The sequence below is a fragment of the Labeo rohita genome, unplaced genomic scaffold, assembly GCF_022985175.1.
Source record: "Labeo rohita strain BAU-BD-2019 unplaced genomic scaffold, IGBB_LRoh.1.0 scaffold_1299, whole genome shotgun sequence".
NCBI classification, from domain to species: Eukaryota; Metazoa; Chordata; class Actinopteri; order Cypriniformes; family Cyprinidae; genus Labeo; species Labeo rohita.
The window spans coordinates 1,176-9,653 of NW_026127449.1; the positions used below are offsets into that span (position 1 = coordinate 1,176).

Genomic DNA, 8,478 nt, shown 5'->3' on the forward strand with positions numbered 1-8,478 from the left:
TTAATCCAAGCATGTGACATTTAATTTATAGCAGACAACTATGCAACAGGCCATATGAGCAGTGCATTCCTGGGTTCATATGATCACACTGTAAATAAATAAAATCCATGAGTTTTATCACTGAGGTGCCACATACATACATTTTTACATAGGTTCCTACTGTCCAAATAGGGCTTCTCTCACAGAGTTCACTTGGTGATACATAAATGTGATTACAAAAGGTACCAGTCAATTTTTGTGCAACCACTTAATGTTCCTCCCATGGACTATTGCAGAGAAATTAAGACTTGTAATTTTAATTATAACTTGTGAGTTATTCATTTATTATTATTATTTTAATAATTGTGTTGTTAATGTTGTATCATTCAATATCTGTTGTACAGATTGTTTAAGAACAAAATAAAAGAAATGCTGATTGAAAATAATCAGTTTACGGGTCCAATATTACAATAAAATAAGTTTATTTATGACTTCTTTGTTTTTATACAATTACAAATTACAAACAAATCCAGTGAATTAAATGCATGTATAAAACACAGGAACGTTTCACAACAAAAAAGTTCAGCAAGATGTATCATTAAACTGCTGTAGTCTTAACTAGTGGATATCATCATTCCTAGAGGTTTTTAAGTTTTTTATTTTTTTATTTTTTATTTTTATTTCAGACATGAGTCAACAAATTTGAACAGGCTCCCTTTAAACCAAGCCCAAGGTCATAGGTTGCTTTGCCAAATATCTTCTCAAAACCGGTCTCTCAAAGTCTCCAGAAATGTTTGTAAGGTCTTCCTGCAATTGAAATTTTAAAAATTGAAAATTTTGTTTCAATTTACACTGACAGTCATGATAAAAGAAAGAAAGGAAAAAAAAAAAAAGAATTTTACTTAAAGGCTTTAGTTTGGGATATTGAATCATGAACATCCTCATTTTCATATATTTTCTGGACCACTTTCTTTTGTGCAGGAAACTTCCATGCAAGGAACACTACATCACTGACCATCTCACTGCACAGCATCTGAAATATAGCAATGTAAACAAACAGAATTACTAGCAAAATCATATGATTAAAGATAAAAATCACTTACAACTCCCTCAAAATTGACAATTTCTTAAAGACATGTAATACATCTTTAAACCCTGCCACTCCTAGAGCCTACTATACTCTGGCCTCAGCTACAACCACAATGATTGAGGGCAGATCAGAGTAGATGTTTAAGGGAGAGCTAATGAAGTCCATAGGCTGGAATTATGCAAACAAACCTAACAGGTAATTGGTAACAGGAAGTGAGACTGGAGTTTCTGACACTGAATATGGGCACTTCAAAAAAAAAAAAAAAAACAAGATTCTCAACTAAAACTAGATGAACTTACAAAGAAAGTCCAGAGATTCCCTTTCTCCAAGTATGGACCAGTGACGACTTATGCTTTTTCCAAGAAGTTTTTCTGCAAAGAGAAGAAAAGTTACATGAAAGAGTCAATGACAGGCCTGTAGTCATACAGAAATACTTTGACGTGAGTAGCACATAGTACATGACAAATAACAGTAACATGAACCTATCCAGTACTCCTGCCCTGAGAGCAGTGCATAGTTTAGTAAAAAATAACAATAATACGAACCTATTGAGTACTCCTGCCCCGAGAGCAGCGCATAATTCACTTTAGTACTGTTATTTTACTCCTGCCCCCAGAGCAGCGCATAGTTTCGTAAAAATAACAGTAATACGAACCTATTGAATACTCCTGCCCTGAGAGCAGTGCATAATTCACTTTAGTACTGTTATTTTACTCCTGGCCTGAGAGCAGCGCATAGTTTAGTAAAAATAATAGTAATATGAACCTATTGAATACTCCTGCCCTGAGAGCAGTGAATAATTCACTTTAGTACTGTTATTTTACTCCTGCCCCGAGAGCAGCGCATAGTTTAGTACAAATAATAGTAATAGGAACCTATTGAATACTCCTGCCCTGAAAGCAGTGCATTATTCACTTTAGTACTGTTATTTTACTCCTGGCCCGAGAGCAGCCCATAGTTTAGTAAAAATAACAGTAATACTAACCTGTTGAATACTCCTGCCCTGAGAGCAGTGCTTAATTCAGTTTAGTACTGTTATTTTTACTCCTGCCCTGAGAGCAGCGCTAATGTTAATGCTAGCGCTAACTGACTAATCAAATGTCACGGAGATTTGAACAAGTTCTGTTGTCGCTCATATCGGTATCACAGACAGCGCGGTAGCACTGGAAAACCATGTTTTACTCAATCTACCCCATAAGCAGCTTTGGTGCGATCGACTGATAAAGAAGTTGAATGAAAATGCATATGATATGATACGTAGTCGATGATTACTTGTTCTGTGCGTCTTTGCCGGCTAATTATCTCAGTAAACGTTAGAGTTATGTTGATTTATTATTATTTTTTAAATAAAATACATGGCAAATTCACTTACCTTGCAGCAAATGCCTCCCACGAAGCATTAATAACGTTTCTGTCTGAAGTATTCCCTCCACACGTCCAAATTTCCTGACCCCGCCTCTGCTTCAATTTCATTGGTTGAATCTGTAAACCAATCATTTTCCTTTCTGCCCTCAGAACATCTTTGGATAAGTGAAACTCTAATCTGCTTAATCACACCAGCAATAAATGTCACCAACTTCCTTACATTCACCTGCATCATCTTTCCCTGACTTTCCTGTATTTGTTTACCTTCATCCTCCACTATACTCCCACTCCTACTGCCTGTATCCTGGTTACGTACCATCTTCACTGCTTCTGCATATGATATTTTCTGCCCCATTCTCACTTTCTGTACTGTACTGCCTCTTTCATCACTTTGCATCCTCCATAAGCCACATTATGTTCCCCTCCACAATTACAACATTTAGGCAATACCCCTTCCCCACATTGGACATAATTATGATTACCTCCACACCTGGCACACCTTCTTTTTTCTTTGCACATTGCTGCTACATGTCTAAATCACTGGCAGTTATAGCATCTAAGTGGTTTTGGCACGTAAGGTCTAAAAAAGTAACTCATATATCCAATTGTTACTCTTTTTGGGATAGCATCTCCCTCAGATTGTAACATGACTGACTGACTGTCCACTTTAGTTCCCTCTCTTGTTGTTTGAAGTCTTTGCGCATTAAGTATAATACCACCTCTTAAGTTGGACTTCACTTCTTCCATCCCTACACACACCGGAATACCTGTAATCACCCCCATTTTTTCCTCCCCTGATCGAGGCCAACACTTTCCACCTGAAACTGCCCCAATCTATCCAGCTTTAGAGCTTGATCTCTCTGACCCACATCCTTACAAGTAATCAATAAACTTCCATTTCTTAGCATCCTTGCTGACATTATATCTCCAATCGCTTTCTTTAAAGCCACTGTTAATCTGACCGGGTTTACTCCTTCCACTCCACCTTCGCCCCTAAACTTAATAACTACTTTGTATTCTTCAGCTTCTCCTTCTTCTAATGTACACATATCACTTTCCTCTCCACTCAAATCTGAGCTACTACTAACACCCAGCAAGCTAGCTTTCCTTTTCTTTTTCAGATTGCCATTTTTACTCCCTACCTGTTTCCCGATCCCACCTTTCTCCTTATCTCGACCTCTTTTATCTCCTTCTTCCATCTCCAGTCCAGTAACAGTACAGTTGTGCCAACCGCCCCCCCGATGCTTTTTTTGTTGGGAACTCAAAGCTCAAAATTTCGCGCGTAGCCTTCTGCAGTTTGACGAGCGGATGGAGAATTAAACTGTAGTGCTCGTATCGCCCAAATCCACTTCAGTGGGTCTGTGTCGCTCCGAGGGCCTGGTTGGTATAGGCCTCCTTAAATGGCCACCAAACAGGAAATAACCCAACAAGCAGCAGAGGGAGCGGTAACAGAGAGGCAATGGGTGAGGGCTCCCTCTGCTGGCGTGGCGTTACATCGACACACGTTGTTGAATATTTATTGTTAGGCAATACATTCTAATTATAATGAATTATATCAATAAATTATTAGTCCGAAGGAGAGTTTTCGGGAAGGTCTGTTTTACAAGCAAATTACTTAGAATTTACTCATATATTTAAGTTTCATGAATGAGGCCCAATGAATGCAAGCAAATACTGAATGTAAAAAAGGCATTCAACCCTGCAATAAATGTTACAGTTTTTCACATTTGCTAAAACACTAAACTCCATTCTCTAAACCAAATTCTCAATAGCCTAAACCTTTATTTGTCAAATCAATAAATCATTTTTTCAGCAAAACCTTAAACAAGTTTAGGCGGTTTAGACACTGTTTGCAGATCTCATGCACTCTTTTTGCAAAACTCTAAACACATTCTCACTCACTAAGACACAATTTGCTCTGTGATTAACTTGTGATGCAAAACCCTAAACACAAGAAAGCAACAGTTAAGCACAACTAATAATAATTCAAATAATTCAAAACTCTTCACACTTGTTTCTAAATATTTAAAACAAAATGTAAGCCAGTTCAAAGTGCACAGAAGACACTTTGGGGCATCTGTCAATCTGAGAGGTGCAGAAGAGTGTGAATATAATATATATATATATATATATATATAGATAGATAGATAGATAGATAGTTTGTATGGAAGAAATTCACCTCAAAGCTTTCAATGATTTGAAGAGAGCACTATGTCAAGCGCCAGCATTAGGAATTGCCCAATCTGATAGGCCCTTTGTGCTTTATGTTCATGAACACTTAGGCTTTATGACTGCATGTCTAATGCAAGATCATGGGGGCAATTTACGCCCAATTCATTACTATTCTGGCAAACTTGACATAGTCGCTCAAGGTATGGGCCCATGTCTCAGAGCAGTACAAGCAGTTCATCTAGCTCTTCAGGCCTCATCAGGAATGGTGTTAGGACAGACTGTAAATGTAAGATGCTCTCATGCAGTGTCTGCACTAATGTATCAAGCAAAAGTCACTTCTGTCACATCCTCTCGTTGGGGAAATTGGTTAACAACCCTCACAGCCCCGAACATTGTTTTACAGCGTGCACCAGTCACAAACCCATCCTCATGTATGATGTCTGCAATGACTGAAGTTGTCTTAGAGGATGAAGGAGAAATGGCTCATGATTATGTGACATTTACATACACACCTGGAAGTGAAATAACAGAAACTCCCATAGATAATGCAGAATTGGAGTTGTTTATTGATGGTTCAGCTCAAGTTATTGAAGGTAACAGACGAGCAGGTTATGCAGTAACTTCTACCACTGAAGTGGTAGCTTCAGGTCGTCTTCCAGATCATTTTTTTTTTCCTGCAGCTATATCTGATCAAATGTTCATTATTAATCTTTTAGCTCTGGTTTAACAAACCTTCCTTTTCTTAGTTTGAACAGCAGCTACGCTAATTATGTTCCTATTTGTTCTCTGTTTTTGCCATGGGATTGACATCCCATGGTAACTAGGAATTCACAAGCTCCAGTGTGGATCCAGAACACTTAAGAAGAGATGATGCCAACCCCACAGAGGACTTCAGATGATGCCAACCCTGAAAACATACAGCACTACAGAATTCTGCTACTAATTTATAGTGTTCTTTGTCTGTTTGATTACGTCATTAATTGATCTTTACCATATGTACATCAAGCTACTACTACATATATTGTAAAAATGTCAATTTGGTGTAAAGCTGCTTTGCAACGATATGTATCGTGAAAAGCGCTATACAAATAAATTTGAATTGAATTGAAATTTGAATTGAATTTTTCAGCTCAAGCTGCAGAACTAGTAGCCTTAACTAGAGCATGCACGCTAGCATTAGGATCAATTGCAAATATCTACACTGATTCCAGATGTGCTTTTGGGGTAATTCATGATTTTGGTATCATTTGGCAAAGTAGACAGTTTTTAACTTCTGCTGGATCACCCATTAAGCATGCTGGATTAGTGAAAGATCTAATGTTTGCCATGAAACTTCAAAAGAAATTAGCTGTGATCAAAGTGAAAGCACATCTCACAACTAATACTACGGAAGCTAAAGGTAATGCTCTTGCTGATGTAGCTGCTAAACAGGCTTGTTCATATGCAAATGTACAGGTGTGTTCAGGTAGTACAGCACAGAAGACCATTCTGCCTCCTGAATCAATCATTGATCTGTACAAAGACGTTCCTTTATATGAAGCATGAACATGGTTAGACAAAGAAGCCACAGTGGATTCATCTGGTTGCTGGACCAAAGGAGAAAAATATAAAATATATTGCTCAACCAAAATCACTGCAATGCCAGGTTCTCAAATTTGGCTCTGAAAACAAATACACAAAAAAAAATTTGGGTCACAGTGGTCCAGCAACAATGAATCACAGGTTCTCAAATCCCAGATGGGGTGGAACAGATCATACTGAGGAAGATTTTATTAACTAAAATATAAAGGAATTGTGTCCAAATTAATTTTACCATTACATATCATTGCCTCCTACTGACCTATATCAAGATTGCTGGTGCCACAGCACATACCTAAATGTCTTGTCACTGTTGATTGATAGCATTGGCCATCAAGGTATGGAAAATTTTAGACAAGCCCATATTATAATTTTTTAGGGCCCCACTAGCAGAGCTATGAAAATCTCATATTATTTTTTAGCCACTAGCAGGCTATGTCCACTAAGAGGCCCACTAAGAGGCCACGTTAAGGAAAACCATCTGTTTCCCATGATAGTGTTTACCTTAGGGACCCCCCCCCAATAATTTAGGTTGACATGCTTGCGTGAGAAGACCGGTATAAAACGCTGTCCTCAACCAAGTAAAGATCAGTTCTCTATAGACAACTCGGCTTGATTGTCTCAGCAATAAAGTCTATCTTTTGGCATCAAAACCCAAGACTCAAGAGTAATTCTTTGACGGGGAAGAGGGGGAACCACAACAGAATTGGCATCACAAACAGGATTTCGAAAGGACAGCGAGGTGGACCACGGCGAGCCGACTCTGGACGAGCAACACAACAACTTGGCCAAAGGTAAGCAGTTTTGCTTATATAGTTAGGTTGTGTTGTTTTCCAGAGTTTGCTTGTGGTGAGACACTTTACATCCTTCTAAATTCATCGAACTATAATAATTGGAGGAAAGAGTTAAAAGAAATGGAAAAGGGGTTTTGATTCCAAAAGCACTAAATGCATGCATTGATCTGTATTTTCTGTTGAGTTGGACTTGAGGAGAACAGTGAATTCAGATTTTCATATTTAAGTAGAAGTAGATTAAAAGAGTTAAAAGAGAAGTGCTGGTAAGAAAGTCCTACAAGGGTAGGCAAAAGTCCTACAAGGGTAGGCACTGCAAGGGTTGCCTTTCCTTGAGTTAAGGTTATCAAGTGAAGACAGAGTGCAAACTTGTAAGGTTATTTATTAAGTCCTATGGATAACGCTCTGTTGGTGTTAGGAAGTTACAGAGGGCTGCAGGAGTAGGCAAAAATCCTGCAGAGTACTGCTTTTTTACTGTGTTGAGGAAAGTTTCAGTAAAAGAGCGAGTAGAACTGACAGGTCACTCAGGAAGAGTGTAGTCTATTTAAATGTATGTGTGTGGTTGTATGAGCATGATTGATGTGTAACAGACTCTGCATCTTGTGAGTGGTGACTGCGGGCCCTCCTGTGTTTCACAGAGAGAGAGTGTAGTTGTTGCCTCGCTTGAGAGGAGTACATGAGCCCAAAATAAGGGACACAGGGTGAATGTATGAGCCCAAAATAAGGGACAGTGTGAATGTATGAGCCCTGTAAATAAAGGGACATGGATAAATGTGTACATGAGCCCCAGATGAATAAAGGGACTGGTATGAATGTGGAATAATACTTGCTTAAAAGTTTAATAATTGACTGAGAACTATTGTGTAAATTTAGCTTAAAGGAAAAGTGGCTGATATTGCTGTTTGGTATTAGTCAAACGTAAACTGTCATTATTATATAAGTTAGTAAAGGAGGCATTGCTATATTACTGATTGTTTGAAAAAATCGGGGGAAAAAACTATTCAAGTTTAAGGGTTGTATTGTAGAAATATGGCTGCAACTCCTGTAGAACTTTTGGGATCGAAATATCCCTTAAGTAAAGAACTTATAGATAAGTTCTCCAAAAAATGGCAGAAAAGAACGAAAAAATTGATGACAAAATGGCCTAAAGAGGGAACATTTGATGTAAGCCTGTGTGAGGAAATGGAAACATTGATAAAAAATTACAAGACTAAAGATATGAGTCAAAAACAGAAAAAAAGAGAAGAAAAAAGAAAAATGGAACAAGAAGTGTTGTCTTTATTCAAAAAAGAAGGAGAAAACTTACTGAAAAATATGAAACAGGCTAGGAAGATTTTAAAGGAGGCAGAGAGAGAAGCAAAAGAGAAAGGAGAAGTGTTTGCTGACCCCCTCCTTATGGGGCCTCTCAAGGTCAATTCCCAATGCTCAAAGGAGTGGTAGAAGTAACAGGAGAGATGCAGATGGAAGGAGATGTGGAGTTAAGAGATGAAAAACGAATGGGGC

General features: G+C 38.2%; 1 long non-coding RNA gene across 1 annotated transcript; it reads right to left on the bottom strand.

Moving 5' to 3' along the window:
• Positions 1-482: 482 nt before the first annotated feature.
• On the bottom strand, positions 483-2,600 carry LOC127158004 (uncharacterized). Its single transcript, XR_007826039.1, has 4 exons — positions 2,442-2,600; positions 1,369-1,440; positions 882-1,012; positions 483-786 (listed from the first exon to the last, which is right to left on the bottom strand). It is a non-coding gene; the product is annotated as an uncharacterized LOC127158004 (long non-coding RNA).
• Between the last annotated feature and the right edge of the window lie 5,878 nt (positions 2,601-8,478).